General features: G+C 30.8%; 1 long non-coding RNA gene across 12 annotated transcripts; it reads right to left on the reverse strand.

Moving 5' to 3' along the window:
- Positions 1-5,384: 5,384 nt before the first annotated feature.
- Positions 5,385-18,706, reverse strand: LOC107850898. Of its 12 annotated transcripts, none has more exons than XR_007048370.1 (13): positions 14,682-15,543; positions 14,464-14,550; positions 13,272-13,379; positions 13,135-13,172; positions 12,788-12,924; positions 12,643-12,705; positions 12,499-12,555; positions 12,185-12,343; positions 12,038-12,106; positions 8,668-8,721; positions 7,109-8,046; positions 6,640-6,754; positions 5,385-5,640 (listed from the first exon to the last, which is right to left on the reverse strand). It is a non-coding gene; the product is annotated as an uncharacterized LOC107850898 (long non-coding RNA). The 12 variants fall into 12 exon arrangements; XR_001668805.2 differs by having other exon boundaries at positions 12,788-12,989; XR_007048367.1 differs by having other exon boundaries at positions 8,668-8,724; positions 12,788-12,865; positions 14,682-15,542.
- Between the last annotated feature and the right edge of the window lie 1,514 nt (positions 18,707-20,220).

The following is a 20,220-nucleotide window of genomic DNA, read 5'->3' on the forward strand; positions in this document are numbered from 1 at the left end:
AAATAGACAAGTGGTTAGCTAGATAAATAATAATAAGTAATATAAGCAGATGATAAATATAATAGACAAGTGATTATAATAAAGACAGATATATAAAAATAATAATAATAATAATAATAATAATAATAATATAGACAGATAATAACAAAAATAATAACTAGTAACTAGCAATATAAGTCTAAGTGTGTATATATATATATATATGTATATATGTTAGTAAGTATATATAAGTACTGAATATATGTATATTAAGTATAAGTATATATATATATGTTAGTAAGTATATATGTATTCTATATATATAATATTAACAAGAATGTATATATTATAGTCTTATATATAGACAAGTTATACTATTACTAGTAATAATAATAAGCAAGAATATATATTACTTATATATGTATATATATATTCTTTAGTAAATGTATTATAATATATCGTAGATTATATAGTTAGTATAATACTATAAACAGATAAATATAGCAAGCAAATTATTATCACAAGTTATTAAAGCACGTAAGTAGTTTTTAAGTTATTGAAGCAGGTAAGTAATATTAAGATATTAAAGAAGAATTATTGCGGTTGTATTTTAATATGGTGTAAAGTCCTACTCAGTATTCCTCATTTGTTTTTCTTAGTCCACTGTAAGTGTTCAAGTCATAAAGGTCCAAGTGTATTTTCTCCCAATATATATTATTTTTTTATTTTTAATTTTTTTATTTTTTTTATTTTTTTTAATTTTTATACCATGTTCATCTCTTTCTCTTCAGTTTTAGGTATTTTAGTAATATTTTCTTTAATTACACCACGGGAGAATAACAAGTCCTTTTTTCATCTTCTTCGGACTTTTCAAGTCCCTAAAAATTTACATATTAAACCATCGTTATTACTAAAACACTGAGAGAATAATCATATACTAAGGGTATTTTTATAAGTAATTTACAAATTTTGCAAGATCAGAAAACCGGCGGAAAACCGCCGGCGATCCGAATCTTAATAAAATACATGTGAAGGAAAATATAATCTTGATTAATTTAAACATAATTTACAAACTTGGGAGATAAATACAAAGACCTATGTAACTACTATTTACATGTCCTAAGGAAGAAGTGAGGTTTCCCTTTCGGGAGTTCCCTAAAAACTTGACAGCTACCGAAAAATGAAGAACTAAGAAAACTTTTCACACTTTTCACATACTCTTTTTTTTAAAAGTAACTTACAAACTTTTGAAACTAAGAAATTTAAAGAACTTAAGATAACTAGAGAACTTTCTCACTCTTAATTTTTTTTCTTGCTTTTTTCTCTTTCTTTTTAGTACATGTTTAAGTCTTCCATAAAGGGGTATTTATAGGCATCCTTAGACTCCAAATTCTTATACTTTGTGGACTTCAAATCCTTACATAATATGCTAGATAAGATTTTTGGCAAGTTGAGTGGGCCCGACGGCTAATGTCTTTCTTTAATTCTCATCCGTCAATTTATTTATCTGATATTGCATACGTCTGTTATTTTATATTTTGTAGATATCGTTATTGCTTACGTATTCAAATTGTGTAAAGATTCTGAGTCAAACTCCATTGTTGAATCATCGTCTGTGTTTGGGTCTTGAGCAAATTGATCCATGGCTAAGTTGTATTCTCGTTCATACTCGTTACTGTCTGCGTCTGATAATTCAAGTCTTATTCCTGTTCTGGATGATCTTGTCTCTTCTCTTGAAATTAAGAAAATTCTGGGTGTTTGCACTGGTGGGTCTAAATTCATTGCTATCTCCTTAGGTAATTGTTCTGCTAACAACTTTTTTATTGAGTCTACTATTATTTGTTTTATTTTTTTTTTTATTTTTCATTTTTCTTAATGAAAATCCCTTCTTATTCTGAGAAGAACTTTCTTCATCTATTGTTTGAGTACTTGTGGTTTTAAAACTAGATGGGAGTATTCTTCCTACACTTTTTGGTAAGGTGTCATCCGTTAATGAATTTAATGAGTTTTTACCAGCTACCGTTTGAGTTGGACTCGCTGTATCATTAACCGATACAATGGGTCTTGCTGCATTCATTGGGGAACGCACACCCATTAACGAATTTGAGAAGTCTTTACCAGCTACCGTTTGAGCTAGACTAATTGTATCATTACCCGATACAGTGGATTTTTTCATTTTTAAAGAAGATGAAGAACTCTTTGGCTGGGTTTCATAAATTTGCTGAGTCTGTTGTGAAAGTTCAAAATGAAGAATTTTTATATGGTCTTGTAAAATACTTATATGTTCTAACATCTGTCTTTTTTCTTTTACAAGATTTTTATTATCTTGTCTTAAAACTTCATTAGTTTGATTCAGTCTTTTAAAAGCTTCGTTCATAGAGGAACAATGATCACAAAATATACTTTTATCTATATCTTTGTTAATATTATATTGAGGAATATTTTGTGTTTCTGGTCTTAAAACTGGAGTAATAAAATAATTTGGTCTCAGATTTCTCCGGACATAGTCTAGAGTCTCTGAGATGTCATAAAAACCTTTATAAAGAGGTGTTTTATAATCTTTTATGACGTCCATTACCTCTATCCAAGTCTGGAACACGCCTTGCTGTTGTCCTCTGAGAACAACATAGAATTTAAACCTGTTAGAAGTATTTTTCTAAGTGAAATAATAACTTAATGCATTTAGAGCTGAAACAAAATAACTATTGTCTCTTCTATTATATGTTATCCATAAATTGTCCAATAGACATATCTGCGGCTTGTTCACTTACACATCTGGCTTCCATCTGAAAGTTAAGTTGGATGGTTCGTAACATACTAAATTGTGAGGTCCAAAAATTATCCTGTCTAATTTTAATTGTTCTAGCATCGTAAGTGGTCTGAAATGAGTGTTGTTTATTAGTGTCTTTAGATAGTCTTGGGATGATGAGGCTCCTGCCTTACCTTTTCCTTTTCCTGTATTCATACTGAAACAAAAATCATAAGTTTTCTTCTTTAATTAATCTACTTAGTTGATTTGCTAAGTCACTATCTTTTTCTTTAATATGTTTTAAAACAATATTATAGATTGAAGTAGTATCTAGAAAATTTAACCATCTCCTTTTACTACTATTATTTTCTTTTATTTTCTGATAAAACTTTACTATAGCCTCACAGTCTGTTCTTACTAGTATTTCAGACTTATTTAATATATAAAGTTTAAAACTATTCAAATCGTAAATTACTGCTAATGTCTCCGTATCTATGCTATTTAATTTTCTCTTTTCTTTATATTTTTCACTTTAATAAGCACAAATTTTTTCATCCTTTTTATCACTATATTTGTTAGGTTTTGCTTTTAATACTGCTCCCCATCCTTGAAGGCTTTCATCTGTCTCGACTATTAAATAATCTGTTTCTAATGGTAACGTTAAGTCTGGAATATCTTGTATCATATTTTTAAGTTGTTGGACTAATTTTATGTCTTCAGTATTAAAAATTTTTTGGCTTGTTGATCCTATTTTAGAATATAACGATCCTGCTACTTTACCTAAGTCTTTAATAAAAGCTCTAGCATAATTTAAAAGTCCTAAAAAATTTTGTAAATTTTTTGTTTTGTCAAATTTATCTGGCATTTCTAAGACTTTTTTAGCTATGTACGGTTGTAATTTTATTCTACCATCTCCCATAACTACTCCTAAAAAATTAATACTATTTTTACATAATTTCATTTTCTTTCTACTTATTATTATTCCATTATCAACAAATAATTTAAAAACTTTTTGTAAGTGTCCTAAATACTCTCATATTATTACTAAAAACTAGAATATCATCTACGTAAACTAATACAAAAATTTTATAGTCTCTAAAAATACTATCCATTTTTCTTTGAAAAATTGGAGGAGCCGTCTTTAATCCGAACGGCATGATCAGTCATTCAAAATGTCTTTCTGCACATGTGAAAGTTGTCCATTCTATACTATTTTCATGCATTTTAATCTGCCAATATCCAGATTTACAATTAAATTTACTAAATATTTTTCTTCCTTGTATTCTGTTTATAAATTTCGTTTTGTCTGGTAACTTATCCATCCATTACAGTTTATCATTTAATCTTTTGTAATTTATTACCATTCTAGCTTTTTCTCTTACTATTTTACTATGGTTTCTTACTATGAAAGCTGCTGACCTATGTCTTGATGTAGATCTTCTAATTATTCCTAATTCTAATAGTTCTTTTATTTGTATTCCAAAGTCTTTAAGGTCTTCATTTGTAGCCTCTATGGATGTTATCTTTATAGTATATTCTGGATTAATTCTTTCTAATTTGCAGATGATTTGATTGAAATCTCCGATTATCTCTAGCTTATCTAGGATTTATATTATTTCTCTAAGTCTTTTTAATCCTTTATTATTTCTATCTGATGCATACCTTCCTTAAAATTGTATGATTTTGTATCCCTTTCTATTAAAGTATAGTCTTTTTCTATTTCCTATACTATTAATAAATCTTATAACTCTTCATACATTATTGCATTTTTAGTATCATTACATGTACAATTTTCTCCTTTATCACATTCTAGTGGTATTTTGGTCTGTCTGCCTGCCTGCCACCGTCTGTCTGTCCGTCCGTCTGTCCGCCCGTTATCCCGTCAATTCGCCGGCCTGCCAGCCACTGTCTGTCTATTCGACCGTCCATCCGTCCATCCATCCATCTATCTATCTATCTATCCTATGAAAATCTATGAATTCTGGTGGATTCATACGAAGAAAATCTTTAATTCTAGATTCGGCTATCCCTCCCTGAGTAGCAACAGGTACGTTCACATTCTGTCTTTGGGCTTGAGCGGCGACCAACTGTGCAAGCAACTGTATTGCTTCCTTAAGATCTAGGTATAAGGCTCCTAGTGGTGGGATAGGAACTACTGTTGGTACCACTGGAGGTACAAAAAACCCTGTAGGTCGTTTCATCCCTGCCATTTGAGAACCTAGAGGCATAGAACCCAACAAACTTTCTTTATTCCTATTCAGATCCACCAATACGAGAGATGACCCAGTAGTGGTTGCCTCCTGAGTAATGCTAGTAGCGGTCTGTTGGGTTGTTTTATCCTTTTCTGTAGCAGACATGGTCCGTATCACAAATAAGCAGAATAGGAGTCAAAAGTAATCCCCTATGACTTAACTCACTCTACTGCACGATCTAGATTATACATGAAGGTCAAATTCCTAAATGTCCATGCAGTTCCTTAGTTATACATGTGGCGCGCAACACATCGATAAGTAAGATCCTACTAGACACGGCTTCATAGACTTCCTAGGACACCTGAACCTAGGCGTTCTGATACCAAGTTTGTCACGTCCCAAAAGAAAGACGACGAACAAGTCGTATACACTTACTTTACTAGCACTAAGTGACATACACAATATTATGAGAATAGTGAGCACGATACCCAACAAAAGATATATACATACACAAGGGGGGTTATATTAGCAAGACTGTACAATACAATACTACGTGATGTCCATGAAGCCTCTAGTTCCAACATGCCCAACCAGAGACGTATTATACAAAAAAAATGCTAGACATAGACTGGCTCCAAAGAGAGTTGGAGCTCACCAAAATACCAGCTGAAAACGGCAAAAGAGTCTAACGTGGACGTCTGCTATCCTGAGGATCTGAGCCTGCATTAATAAAATATGATGGGCCCGAGACGTAAGTACATAAACAACACGTACTGGTATGAAAGCAGACAGAATAACAGCTCGACAAATACAGAAGCTCGTATGAGTCAAATGATAAATGAAAAACGAATGAGCTAACCAAAACACATATACGATATGAACTGATAACTTATGCACCAACTTTATTAGCATCATATATAATATTTAGAAAAACGTTCATCATAATATAGGACCTATACTTTGCCTAGGTGATGCACTTATCATATAAGTCGTACAAATGATCATATGATGGCCTTCCGAAGGCAATCTGAGGCAAGTATAAAGCATATGTTGCTCACATATCTAATGATATGATCTCACATGCGTAGCTTTAATCGCAGTCTGTATCCAGGTATGCCTCGCCCAAGAGCTCACTATGAGGGTCTGTCCGCAGATCGTATATGCCATATGTTGGCTCGAGTCAGGAAAAACCAGTACATGATGCTCCAGCTGGCTCCAAATACAAATAATGCCACAAAAGAGGTACGCCCAATGGTTGGGCTCGCTATAGTGGTCTAGTCTCGATCCTATACACAGAATCACGTCGAGCAATATGCCAAGCCAAACCTATATAACCTCCCGTCATTAATGTTTATCAAATAATGCCTTGAAGGCCTATGACATATGATTTACGATAGTGATCATTTAACTAACATATACAAGTGCAACTATGTCATTACTACTTACTTTTGTTCCTAACTTGTGATGTATATATATATAACATAAAGCTTAAGAACTTCTAAGTAAAGGGATTTATAAAAACATAAAATAATATGAAGACTTGACGCGAGGAGGGCAAGATAGATACGTAGAAGCTCAAGGGTAGAACGAGAGAATAATGAGTACGACAATATAAGGTTCTGACTTTGTATTTCATAAGAACTACCTTGACGTTGATAAGAAGGAACACATGATGTAGGATGGTGCTTTAGGAGCGAGGAAAAGTTTAGTTTTACATACCTTAATGCTTTACTAGCTACGATAGTACTTCGAGCCTCAAGTAATTTAACCCGTGTTATTGAAACCTTTATCATTTCCAGCACTAGTTTCCGCTATCCGGTATGCAATTCATTAGCTACAAGAATAACATATAAATCCATAAGCAATCTGTAGAAGCATTCAATAACTTATTCCAATAATCTTCACTTATGTCCCAAATTAATCGACTTCTTAATAAGAAAGAAATAGATTCTAACTTTTCTAACTTATACACTTAAGGGTAAAACTACCCAATCGATAAAAATTCCCAAAAGCTCCTCTTTAAATAAAATTCTCCATTTTTCCCCTTTCTTTTTTTCCATAAACCCAATTCCAGTAATGCAAAAATACAAATTAAGCATCTCACTTTAAGAGTTAGTACCAAGATTCAAATTAACTATCTTTACATACGAATTCATAAATAAATTCGAGAAAGAGATAGAGAATTTACCCTTTAAAATTCAATCCCAAGTCTAAATATGAAATTAATCCCTCGATGTTGAAAGAAGAAAAGAGGACCAACAGAGAGAGTATGGGATAGTACTGCTTCTTCACCCTTAGAAGCCAAGCAAGAAAACCAATTTCTCCTTTTTATATTTGTTGGAAAAGGAGTTGAAACCTTGGGCTTGCACGATCCTTTTACTTTCTTTTTTCTTTCTTTCCCTTATAGCCTTTCTTTTTTCTTTCCCTTATAGCAGGAGTTCCAGTGAACAAAAGGGAATATTTGCCCCTTTTGTTTGCTACTAAATAGGGAAATTATTAAAAAAAAAAAAAAAAAGGGTGGCCCCACAATTATACACTTATCACATAGTACTCCCTCCGTTTCAGAATAAGTAAATTATTGAGGTATTTATTTGTGTTTCAAAATGTGATAAAAAATTTTTCAAAATTACCCTTATAATTTGACAATCAATTAACTTTTAAAAAAATATTACAAGATTAACTTTTTTTTGGGGTAAAAATGAAAAATTGTGTTAAATTTATATCTTTATTGTTTTTTTCTTAATCTGTGTGCCAAAATCCAACAATTCATTTATTATGAAACGGAGAAAATATAACAATACTTCTTAAGTCTATCTTAGCAGCAATAACATACAAATAACATGTATACATAAACATCCTACTCCATTTGTTTTCCTTTGTACCATAATTTCTTTATGTGCCAAAGTTGTACTTAGTTTAAAATTTTCTCGAGCCACCACACCGTGTTAGCACGGGCCCAACGCAATGCATGTAAAGAAAAATTAAATTTAATGTAGCAATGTACAGGACAAACTATTTACTTCATAGTATTTATCATGGAGCCAAGTTTTACAAGAGGATGTAGGTTATATACATCGTATTTACATAGATAACAAAAAGTTGTGCATCCTTGATCTGAGATGAAATCTGTTGGACAATAAAATTGAGATGGATCAGTATTTTGATGAGCAGTTTGTGCGTGAAAATGAAAAGGTTAACAGGAATGTGCAGTGACAGTAAATTTGTAAGCAAGGGCAGTTGTTTCAAAAAATGTAATGTCATTTTTTGGTTGAATTTTTTCCGGAGGAGTTGAACATTGCCAGTATGCACCACTTATGCAGTAGTTGGTATGCATAAGAAGAATATTTTTTTCCCCTCAGCTTTTTGTTGTTTATGAAAGTAGAGAATTATTGGTGACTGCTAGCACTATATTTTCTCCATAAACAAACAGCCACTTGTATTAAATACAGTACAATACAACTTTGAAAATTTGGGAAAATAGGTGAGCAAGCAAGTGTAATATAAGTATAATATATTAAGATGTGGAACAGCAGATCAGCCAACACACAAGCGAATAGTGAATATTTTACATCCCTACCAGTCTGTATGATGTTATATGTGCGAACAAAAGTCCCATATTAATAGTTGAAAGAATTGGGAAGCTACGTATAATGGAAAAAATAGTACGCTGTACTTCAGGAAATCCAAACAACAGTAACACAAACGTTAGATTTTTTTTTGAATTGGCAAAATTGGTGAACCACTTACCTACCAAGACAGCAACACCTGAACTTTGTCACAGTTTCCAACTTCCAAGCTGTACTGCTTAAGTCAAACAAAATTACAACGACGGAAAAATTAAATCTTTCAAGATTATCAGAGGAATCAAAAGTGAAACTGGAATTTTCAAGATCAGTTGAAGGAAATAAAGGTTTAAAAAATGCAGATGCAAGATATGGAAGAAATGGAAACCACTGGAATTTTCTACTACTTTTACTTTTAGTACTATAGGGGCTGGCAGCTGGAGTTTCTGACACGTAGGCAACTGTAAGAAGATGACCAATTTGCCCTTACTGTAAAATGACGCAAATAGTCCTTGGAAGCTGGCAGGACAACCTCCACCTGCCAGTTTCCATAGATGATTATCGTTCTGTTCAGATATTGCCTATCCTAAAAACCTTGTAGATACTCTGTTACCAAGGACAGGAAGAAGGTTTTCGTATCCTCCAATTATAAAATAAAATAAAATGCCAATAGCTAGAACAACCAGATACATCTACTTGCACCAACATTATACATTTCATCTGAGTTGTTAACAGCTTGTAAATATTAATGATGCCATAACTCAAGAAATGGCAATGCCCTCTGCTGTAAACAATAAAACTACCGGAAAGCCAACAAGGTACCCCTAAACATTGTTTTGAAGATTCCGGGGAGTATTCGAAGAAAGTAGAGACAACATATCTACTTTCTTAAAATCAAAACAGGTTATCATCCAGGATCAAAAGGAAGTAAAACTCAACAGTTTACATATATTTCCGAGACAAACTAATGGACAACAAATAGGAAACTGAACATACATCATGTTAATGGAAACGAATAATGAGTTAGAAGATTGAGCACGCAGCACGTTAATTACATTACCCTGTAGTCTCACTGTATTCATCTGGTAGTTATTACAGATAGGTTCAACAGGGACACAATGATATGAATGCAGAATTCAACATAGGAAGAAGCTACGAACACTACTAAAATTGAAAAGCCTTCTGTTAAGAAGGGTGAGGAGAAGATAATCAGTATATTCAACAGTAGCAAAGACAACAGATCGTTTTGAGATAAAAATGAATGAGAAGATAATCAGTATATCCAACAGTAGCAAAGACAGCAGATCGTTTGAGATTAAAATGAATGACAAGATGCGAAACCAAATCCCCAAAGAACTCTCTAGCCTTAGCAGAAGTTGGTCATGGCAATTATCTTGAAAACCCATTTTTTTATTTATTGTGCTAATCTTTTCTTGTTTGTTTTAAGTGGGTTATCAGACTGGAAAAGTCTCAAATCCAGAAGGTAGGAAGAGGAAAGAGGAAAGAAATAAAACATGTAGCTGCGGTTGGGGAGTGAATGTAGGAAGAGAAAAGAGGAAAGAAATAAAACACGTAGGTACAGTTGGGGAGTGAATTAAGTGAAATGGTGATCCAATGGTGTTCATATTGCCCTAGGTTTTCCTCATTTCATTTTTCACCTCACAGAGAAAAAATAGAGAGGGGGAAAAAGGGCAGCCTGTGCACTAAGGCTCCATTTGTTCTTTTTAAGATTCAGACATCTGAATCTGAATGCACATCTGAATGATTAAGATGTTTCTAGATCTGAAAACTGAATGATTAAGACTGTTTGTTTTTCAACATCTGAATGTGTAAAAAAAATTTATTTGTATACATAATAAAAAATAAATTATATATTAAAAAAGTATGTAATTTAATACAACAAAATTATTAGATTCTGATTGAGAAAAAACATTTATGTTTGTTAGTTATAGTGGAGATGGCTTATAATGGTGATTGCGGTGACGATGATTGATGTTAGTGATTAATAATGTTGGTGGTGATAATTGTGATGGTTGGTATTGTAGTGACTGTATGGTGGCGATTGATGGTAGTGGTGGTGGTTGTGATGTGACGTTGCTTGATGTTAGTAGTTTAAGGTGTTGATTGTGTTGGCTGAAACATGAATGCATGATGATTGACGATGGGTTGGTACTAGTTGGAGATGTTATTTGTTTTGATGGTGGAGATGATTGTTAGTAGAGAAATTGTAGCGATGGTACTGGTTGAAGTGGTGGTAGAGGTAGCATTACTAGTGACAATGGTGGTGGCGGCGGCCAAAGAACGTGTAGGGGTTGTGATGTATTAGTGGTAGTTAATGGTGGTGCTAGTTGTGATAGATGAGTTGGTTGGTAGTAGGGATTGGCCGATAGTGGTTGCTGATTGTGGTATTGTTGATGGCTGTGGTGGCGGTGAATTTAATTAGAATAAAAGAGGTAGTAGCTGTGATAGCGGTTGATAATTGTGGTTGGTAGCGGTATTTTTGTCGATGGTGGTTGTGATGGTGGAGGTGGTTGGTGGTGGTGAGTGGTGGTTGACAATGGTGACGGTGGCAGAGTGGTCAGTGGTAGTGGTGGTGACTGTTGAATATGAATAGAGTGGTGAATATTATCCAACACAGAATATCCCTTCAGACCTATTAAGACTTGGTTCTAGATCTGAATGATTAAGACCTATTCAGACCTATTCAGAGTTAAAACCTTAATAAAAAACAAATGTACTTAATGGTCTAAAGTCTGAACCATTCAGATTCAGACCTCCATTAAGTGCAAACAAATGAGGCCTAAAGCATTCACCATGCGTGGCTGAACCAAAACCTATAAAATAACCTTAACCAAAACCTATAAAATAACCTTAACGCTAACATTCTGATCCTTAAATTCATCTTTATTAATAATAGCAAAACAGGTATTTCCAAAATGACATCTGGACGCTAAATTGCATAGTTACTATTAAGCTGCTCAGGAAATGGTAACATATAGTTTTCTTTTTTATATAATTTTTGACACTTAAAATAAATTTAAAATATTAATTTAATTTAACTTCAAAGAACAAGTTGACAAATAAAAGAGGAGAAAATGAAAGCAAAAACTGTTTAGCAGTCTCTCTTTTAGCATTATTTCAATGTATTCAATTCTATATGCCAATTTGCAATAGTTAAATTTGTACGATACTTGCTGCAAGAACATAGATTGACTCATTTGCCGTGTATAGAAATTTATGCATCTCAATTCCCCATGAATATTATTTAATCTGTCGGCACCACAACAGTTAATATATCCAGCGGTCCAAACGACCCAATCTTATCCTACGCCATTGTCACCCCGTATACAATAATGGCAACCATTTTTATAACAAAGGTAAAGAAAAAGTTTTCTTGTGAATAGCAGCATTTCCGCTAAAATATCTCAGCACATAAATTAAACTTTTCTATATATGTATAAAACAACCTAATTATTATGATACCTTCTTAGATTTTAGCCAGGTGTTATAAGCATGTATAATACAATAAGTTAACCTTTAAAACAATTCAATACCTCATTTTCGGTAAAAGCAACATATTTTTCATGGGCAATTTCTTCACAGCGCACAGCAGCTACCATAACCTGTGATTAGATAAACGTTAAGCGGACTAACAAACTATGAAAACATAACTGGAACTCCAAACATAATCAAAGTTTAACCTTATGGGCAGGCAGGTCAAGGTCTTTGTTCTCGTTTGTAATATTCCATATCTCTTTAGCACTAAATGAAAAGCCTGAAGCAAGGACAACTGCTCGCCTATCTCCACCAAGCCTATCGGGTGCAATAGAATGAATGGATCGTTGTCTTAGGCTAGCCACCTTATGAAGAAAATGAGAATGATTAACAGAAATAATCAACTCAAAGCCCACTAAACTGACAAACAACATATGGTAAAGCAACCACTTCAAAGAATTTAAACTTTTTAAAGAGAAAATATTATAATGATCATTTTTACAAAGTTACTTTCAAGTACCTGCTCTTTGAATTGTTCTTCCTTTTCTTCATAGGTAGAAAGAGCCACAACTTCGACCTGGAATTTCAATTAATTCATTACATGAACATGCATAGAAATAAAAGAGAAAGTAAGAAGGTTAGGACAGATCTTAATGAGACTCACATTAAAGAAGTCGCTTAAAGGTGTTCCCTTGTGAGCTTGCAGCTTTGGGTCGGAATCCCATAGCTACATCCAAGAGAAATGAGAAAAAAATTAAGATTTGAGTCTACAAGAAGAGACATAATTAGAAAAATTGTGCATATAGTACCTTCTGAATGTCTTCCTGTAATACAATCTCCAAATTTTCAAGTGGAGTCTACTAAATTCAATTGGCTCGTTCAAGTCTCTGCACAATTTGCAGTTGAAACGTGGGCAGCTTATTTATAAGAAAACAAGGCACTTACCCTTGTTTTATCACGTGTAACAAACATCAGTGTCATTTTACGATGACTAAATAAGCACATTATGACCTATTTAAAATAAGCGAATTAGTAAAACAAAATTACAACTTATTCAGAAATTCAGTTTCAACACTTGATACTTATTAGCTATCTTTAATATTTTTATCCAGACGGGTTAATATTCTATAGAAGAACAAAAAGTCCATTTCTCTACCTGTAGTTTGAGTGAGCACCAACACCATTCCAATAACTCTGACAGTAAACAGGGGGAAAAGGACGTAAATGCAAGGCTTCACTCGAGAATAATCAGCATGTGGCAAGTATTATTTAACTATCAGTGAGCAGATCAACCTGGCATTTGAACTAACAGTAACGTGATAAGAAGATATGTGGCAGAAAGGTCACAGGAATAGGTTTCGGGTCAAATGGAACGACAACTCCAGCAGCCTCATCAATCCTCTGTTAAACACCAATACAAATGAGCAAGTGTAACAATCAAACTCCATTTTAGAATTAGATTTAAGACTGAAATGCTAAAAAGTTTATAATAGCCAGGTATATTATACCTCGAGAATGTAACAGGCAAAGATGTGAACTTCAAAATATACTGAATTTTATTATTTATAAGAATATATTGTACATAATTATCTTGTGAAACTTTGCTTCTTGAAAAATGCTATTGAGTAGTTACTATGTTTTCTATATTTATGTTTTACAAGCCTTGGAAACAGCCTCTGGCAGAAGTGCAAGGTAAGGCTGCGTACAATACACCCTTATGGTGGGGCCCTTCCCCGAACACTGCGCATAGCGGTAGCTTTAGTGCACGGGACTGCCCTATTTTAAAGTTATAATACAAATTGACATCAATCTAACTTGTCACATATATTCAAAATACTGGCGTCCTTTCTACTTCAGGCGAATGACAACCCAAATGCCTTTAAATCTATAACCACATGACCACATGAAAGCAACTCCATATCAAACGAACAACAAAATAAAGGAAAGAAAGAAACCATGCATGTACATATTTAATGAACACCAATGGATGGACTACCTAGTATAAAATCAAGGGTATTTGTCGGGGAAGCAGAGGCGGATGTAGAGTATAAGGCGTGGGTTCCCGCTTAAAATTACATAGTCAAAAGTTATAAATATTAATAGGTGGGAACCCATAACTAAACCAAGGGATAGCTTAGTGGTAGGAAAGGAGCCCTTGGGAACCCACAAGTTTGAAATTCTGGATCCGCCTCTGCGGGGAAGATATATTGACATCCAAGAGTGAGGATCAGCCTTTCTTTTAGGGAGACAATATTCAGACATGACCACAGATTGCGCCATAAAGTAAGCACAGGAATGGGTCATCAACCGTAAGACAAGTTGAACTTAAAGCAGCATACAGAGATGTTATCACTAACACTAATCTAGAAGCAAAACAACCACAACATTCTTTAACTTTCATATCAGTTCCAACACCTAGTTAACTTCATAGCAGCTGGCATTGCCTCCCGTTATACGAATCCTAAGTAAAAATCACCAGAGTTACCTCAATTGCGTAGCTGATCTCTCTTAATGCAGCTGCAACATTAGCCATCATTATTTGATATGGATCAACCAACAAATTTGCAAATACCTATATACAACAAACAGAATAAATCAGAAGCTACTTTAAGAAGAACCAAAAACATAGAAAAGCACTTAACCAAGTACACAACTATAATCAAGATGTACTTTACAGAATTGAACTGGAATACTTATGCTTACCAAAGCCAGTTTAGGTTTTGTATAACCAAATCTAACGACGGTCCTTGAAGCAACAGTTTCATTAGCCTCCACAACTTCATCATGAAATTTAGCTAAAACCTTCAAAAGCTTAAACTTTATATCTTCCCCAACCCAACTCTTAGGGAATAAAACTTGATTCTTGTCGAATTTTTCAAACCCCACTTTCTAATTCAGCTCAAATTTTCGGGAAAATTTTCAAAACCCACCAAATTCAAGCATATAATGAGGGGAAAAGTTTATTTTTTTATCAGATCAAAGCCCAAATCAAGAAAATATCATTTTCTTCAAAAACCCCACTTCCCCATTCAACTCAATTTCCATAAAAATAACAAAACCCACCAAAAGATTAACTCCAAAATTCGAGTAAAAACTTGATTTTTTCTGAATCAGATTAAAATATGTGCATTGCAAATTTTAAGTTTTAGAATTTATGTTGGAGTAGGAAGTTTGAGCAATAGAATATTTTTATTGGTACGATAAAATATACTTATAAAATATGTTTTTATAAATTTTTTATCAAACTTTTCTTTTGTATATATTCCTAACGTAGGAGTCATTTGTTATAATGTATAAATTTTCTTTTTGAATAGAATATATTAGTAATATTTATATTAGTAATGTTTTTATTAGTAAATATTGGTATTATTTATGTTAACATTAGTTCTTATACATTATTTAACGTGCTGCATTAAAATTTACTTTTTCGATTTTGATATATTTAAATAACATTTTTTTTAAAGAATTGCATATACATTTTAAGATTTATTCGAGATCTATCACAGGTTTAATATATTAATTTTTATCTCAATTTACATGACACAAATAGAATTTAGATAATCAATCATACTTTTAATAGGTATTTAGATGATTTAATTTGTTAACTATTGTAATTTGTAATATTTTTATGTAATTTTCAAATAATATGTATTATTTTTCTTGTCCAAACTTTTGTGGCATTGATAGTCAATTATATTTTAAAAATAATTTAAATTTTTAATTATTGTGATTTATAATACTTTTTTTCTATTCCAATTTCAGTGACACTAATATAATTTCAAGAATCAACCAAATATTTTATATCTTTTAAATCTTTTAAATTGTTAATTACTAGCATTTTCCATGTAATTTTTTTGAAATATATAACATATTAAATTATTTTTAGATATTTTAAATTGTTAACTATTGTAATTTATAATAATTTTTATATAATTTTTTTTGAATAATATATGCTACTCTCTTTGTCCAGAGTTTTGTGTCGACGATAGCCAATTATATTTTTTAAATAATTTAAATTTCTTATCATTGTAATTTATAATATTTTTTTCTATTTCAACTTATGTGGAACAATGCTTAAATGACCATAATAATTAATTAGGGGTGATATAGTAAAATATAATTATTATTATTTATTATTTTTATTATGTATATGTGTTGATTCAAGAAGAATTTGGAAACATTTAGAAATGTGTTGAATATTACAAATGTTAATAATCCATTTGGTGCTTCTTGATTTCTCTACATTTATCTCTTGTTTGTTTTTACTCTTTTGCCCTTTAAATACGTTACCTTTTTTGTCTAAATTTTTATGGCATTGATAGTCAATTATATTTTAAAAATAATTTAAGTTTTTAATTATTGTGATTTATAATACTTTTCTTCTATTCCAATTTCAGTGACACTAATATAATTTCAAAAGTCGACCAAATATTTTATGTCTTTTAAATCTTTTAAGTTGTTAATTATTGTGATTTCTAGTATTTTTCATGTAATTTTTTTTTGAAATATATAACATATTAAATTGTTCTTGGATATTTTAACTTGTTAACTATTGTAATTTATAATAATTTTTATATAATTTTTTTGAATAATATATGCTACTCTCCTTGTCCAGAGTTTTGTGTCGACGATAGCCAATTATATTTTTAAAAATAATTTAAATTTTTTATCATTGCAATTTATAATATTTTTTCTATTTCAACTTATGTGGCACAGTGCTTAAATGATCATAATAATTAATTAGGGGTGATATAGTATAATATAATTATTATTATTTTTATTATGTGTATGTGTTGATTCAAGAAGAATTTGAAAACATTAGAAATGTGTTGAATGTTACAAATGTTAATAATACATTTGTAACATTTGGTGCTTCTTGATTTCTCAACATTTCTCTCTTAAGTGTTTTTACTCTTTTGCCCTTTGAGTATATGTAGCAATTTTTATTTTTTTTAAAAATGTCATGAAAATTTTACTCTTTTGCCCTTTGAATACATTACTCTTCTTTTCCAAATTTTTGTGGCATTCATAATCAATTATATTTTAAAAATAATTTAAGTTTTTAATTATTTTGATTTATAATACTTTTCTTCTATTATATTTTCAGTGACACTAATATAATTTCAAGAGCTGACCAAATATTTTATATCTTTTAAATCTTGTAAGTTGTTAATTATTATGATTTCTAGTATTTTTCATGTAATATTTTTGAAATATATAACATATTAAATTATTTATTTCTATTTCAACTTATGAGGCACAATGCTTTAATGACCATAATAATTAATTAGAGATGATATAGTTAAATTACGGTTGAAGCAGATATGTTATAAATGTCTATTTTATTTTTTACTTAAATATTATTAATTTTTTAATGTATAAATAACTTATAATAATTAATTAGGAGCAATATAATAATTAATTAGGAGTGATATGGTACAATTACGATTGAAGCAGACATTTGATTCAACCTACCCAGTCTCCTAAATCATCTTTGTCGCAAGTTGTGAGGAAAATTTTGATAAATAGTCCATATATTCTTGCATAAGGAAAAGGCTTAGAAATATATTCCAATCAAAATCTATGTACAATATATCCTACAAGTAAAATTATATACAGTAAGTGGTGAAGCGATCTCTATCGTGAGCTCTCACTTCGACAAATTCTTTCATATACAATTTCACATTCTCGCTTCAACAATAACTTACATATAAGATCTCACATTTCATGTCATATAAATTAATGTGTGTGTGTTTGAAAGAGTATTTACAACTTTAACTTGAAAGTGGAGAACAAAAATAGATTTTTGCAAGTTCTTTCAAATTATATGACTTCGTCAGATGATGTGATACTTTCTCAAGCTGCATTACACGTATTTGGAAAGAATCCCCTATATCTTATTACTCCAACTCCTCATTTAGAATGGATATAAATATTTAAATATGAAAAAAAAAGAATTAACTATATGCACACTACATAAAGTAAAGCACTTACATGTTTTCAATTCTTTCCATCAAATTAATTCACAAGAACTGAATTCACGAAATATATCAATTGAAAAGACTAAACTTTATTGAACATGATAAAATTTAGGTCTGCAGAGCAAGAATGTGCAAAATAAACATAACATAATTCATAGAGAAAGAAACATACCTGTAAAATTCAAAAAACTCGTTGACAACAACTATACAAACAGGGAAGGGATGGAGCTTATAAACGTAATTTGCTAAAGAAATGAGAAGTATAACGAAAAAGCAAGCAAGTAATTTAAAAGTTGTCTTCACTAAACATAACCAATTTACATATCTAGATCTTGTAAACCAATTTAATCTATGTAGAAATTAAAAAAGTGAATTAGGTTACGGATAGATAGAAACCCGCAGTAAGTAATCTAATCGGAAGGATCCAATTCTTCCATTAGAATCAGAAAACCTCAGGAAAACAATTCAATCTACTTACAAAACAGAATTCAAATTCAGTCTTTTCTTGTATTAGAATTTTTTTTAAAAAATCTATAACCGAGAACGTCAAAAAGTGACAATCAAAAATTAAAGATGGTCTAATATAAAATATTTTTTGGCAAGAAATCATACCTACAAACAAAAGTCAGAAAGAGTGGGTGTCCTTTAAACTAACAAAAGAGTCATCCATCTTCTCCTTTGTTAAACTAATGTTAAACTAACAAAAGAGAAGATAGAAAAGCCACTGAGAGAGAGCGGAAGTCGAACACATTGCCACGCGTGTGTAGAAGCTTGTAGATGTTACACGTATATCAACTTGTACAGTATAATGACCAAATTATCCTTATTAGAAAATCAAATGACATTTGCGGGACATGTCGAAACCAACGTTTATATAAGGAAAAATTACAGAAACTAGCATCCTTAAAACTATAATTACAATAAATAGCAACACTTTTTCAAAATTACAACTTATAGCAAAAGTAACAATATTTTACCCACTTCATAGTAATAGAAGAATATGTCTTTTTCAGTTGTGCTATGTATTTATGAGTAATACATATATATTTGTATATGTAGTTATATAGCAATATTTTACTTAAATACAAATACAATTTGCTATTTTTCGTAATTATGAAACTGTTGCTATAAAAGTTATAATTAAGGCTACAGAGTTGTTATTTCTGAAATTTTCCCTTTATATAATATAATAATAACTAGAGGAGCATGGCTCGCGTCAGCACGGGCCCAATATTAAGATATTTATTTGTCTTTTCAATCTTAATATATTTAAATAAATTTTTTTATAAAAAGGATTGTATATGTTTTCCAGGATTCATCCGAAATCTAACATGAGTTCAATATATGTTATTTTAATACGTATTTAGATAATTTAAGTTGTTAACTATTGTAATTTATAGTATTTTTTATGTAATTTTTAAATTAATATACGATACTTTTCTTGTCCGAATTATTGTGGCATTGATAGTCAATTATATTTTAAAAATAATTAAAGTTTTTAATTATTCTAATTTATAATACTTTTCTTCTATTTCAATTTCAGTGACACTAATATAATTTCAAGAGTCGACCAAATATTTTATATCTTTTAAATTTTTCAAGTTGTTAATTATTGTGATTTGTAGTATCTTTCATATAATTTTTTTGAAATATATAACATATTAAATTGTTTTTAGATATTTTAAATTGTTAACAACTATAATTTATAATACTTTTTATGTAATTTTTGAATAATATGTGCCACTCTCCTTGTCCAAAATTTTGTGTCGACAATAGCCAATTATATTTTTTAAATAATTTAATTTTTTTATCATTGTGATTTATAATATTTTTTCTATCTCAACTTATGTGGCACAATACGTAAATAACCATAATAATTAATTAGGGGTGATATAGTAAAATCACATCTGAAGCAGCTGAAGCAGAAATCAGTCAATTTTTAAATTTTTTTTGGTTAATGATTGTTATTTACAGTACTTTTTATTTCTTTTTCAAATAATATATGTTGTTTTATATATTCTTCTGTTCTGTCCCAATTTATGTGACACTAATATAATTTTGATAGTTAATCAAATATTTTATGTTGACATATCATTTTATTATTACTATTTTTCTAATACATAAATGACTTATAATAAGGAGTGATATAGTAAAATCATCATTCGAAATACGAAAATTTAATTCAAAACATTAAGAGTTAATTTCGTATTTTATGTCTATTTTATTTTTCATTAAATATTATTTATTTTCTTAATACCCAG

Source organism: Capsicum annuum, chromosome 12, assembly GCF_002878395.1.
Source record: "Capsicum annuum cultivar UCD-10X-F1 chromosome 12, UCD10Xv1.1, whole genome shotgun sequence".
Lineage (NCBI taxonomy): Eukaryota > Viridiplantae > Streptophyta > Magnoliopsida > Solanales > Solanaceae > Capsicum > Capsicum annuum.